The 1306-nt window shown below is 44.3% G+C and overlaps 1 non-coding gene across 1 annotated transcript; it reads right to left on the reverse strand.

Annotated features, from left to right (window-relative positions):
- Positions 1–204: 204 nt before the first annotated feature.
- On the reverse strand, positions 205–308 carry LOC112768484 (small nucleolar RNA R71). The gene has a single exon (XR_003185904.1). It is a non-coding gene; the product is annotated as a small nucleolar RNA R71 (small nucleolar RNA).
- Positions 309–1306: the final 998 nt, after the last annotated feature.

A 1306-nucleotide genomic window follows, 5' to 3' on the forward strand; every position in this document is an offset into this window, starting at 1 on the left:
CATTTGACCACCTTCCTGAGAATATGTGACACAGTAAAGTCTAATGGTGTTCACCCTGACGCCTATAGACTGCTCCTATTTCCATTCTCACTTAGGGACAAAGCAGCCAAGTGGCTGGAATCTTTCCCAAGGGAAAGCTTGACAACTTGGGAAGACGTGGTGAACAAATTCTTAGCAAGATTTTACCCTCCTCAACGAATCAATAGGCTGAGAGCTGAGGTCCAAACTTTCAGGCAACAAGATGGTGAGACTCTATATGAAGCATGGGAGAGGTTCAAGGACTTAACAAGGAGGTGTCCACCTGACATGTTCAACGAATGGGTGCAGCTGCACATTTTCTATGAAGGACTCTCTTATGAGTCAAAGAAGGCTGTAGACCATTCATCCGGAGGATCTTTGAATAAGAAGAAGACTATTGAAGAAGCCATAGATGTTATTGAAATAGTAGCAGAGAACGACTACTTCTATGCTTCCGAAAGAGGGAACACAAGAGGAGTAATGGAGCTAAACAATGTAGATGCTCTGTTGGCCCAAAACAAGCTCATTACCCAGCAGCTGGCTAACCTCACCAAGAAGATGGAGATGAACCAAGTAGCAGCAATCTCCACTTCATCAACAACCCAAGAAGGAGTGAATGAAGAAGCAGAGGGGAGTCAGGAGCAAGCCAACTACATTGGGAATTCACCAAGGAAAAACTATGATCCATACTCCAAGACCTACAACCCTGGATGGAGAAACCACCCAAACTTTGGGTGGGGAAGTGAGCAAGATCAAAACCAAGACCAGAGACGTTACAACTCCAACAACAATGCAGCTCATCAGTAGTTCACACAGAGGACATCTCAACACCCCACAACAACACTTCTCCACACGCCTATCAAAACCAAAATAGCACATCTGCTCCGAATCACTCATCAATTGATGACAAGCTCTCTAAGATTGAAGCCTTACTTGAAGGAATATGCCAAGAGATTCAAGAAAATAAGGTGTTCAAAGAGGAGGTGCGAGCCAATATTAAGAACCAGGGAGAGACCATCAGGAAGCTGGAATTCCAGGTGGGATATTTAGCTGAGAAGATTCCCAAATCTACTGATAGCTTCCCAAGTGACACGGAGAAAAACCCCAAAGGAGAAGCAAAGAAAGTAAGATGGAAAGATTGCAAAATGGTCACTGCGAGTGATCAAGAGACTGAAGACAAGCAAGGCAAACTTTACAAACAACCTGAAGACAACTCAACAAAGGAGGAGGATAGAGATCTCCAAGAACCAGAAATCTCACAACAAGAGCTGCTGAAGCTCTATGCACC

Source organism: Arachis hypogaea, chromosome 17 (genome assembly GCF_003086295.3).
Source record: "Arachis hypogaea cultivar Tifrunner chromosome 17, arahy.Tifrunner.gnm2.J5K5, whole genome shotgun sequence".
Taxonomy (NCBI): Eukaryota; Viridiplantae; Streptophyta; class Magnoliopsida; order Fabales; family Fabaceae; genus Arachis; species Arachis hypogaea.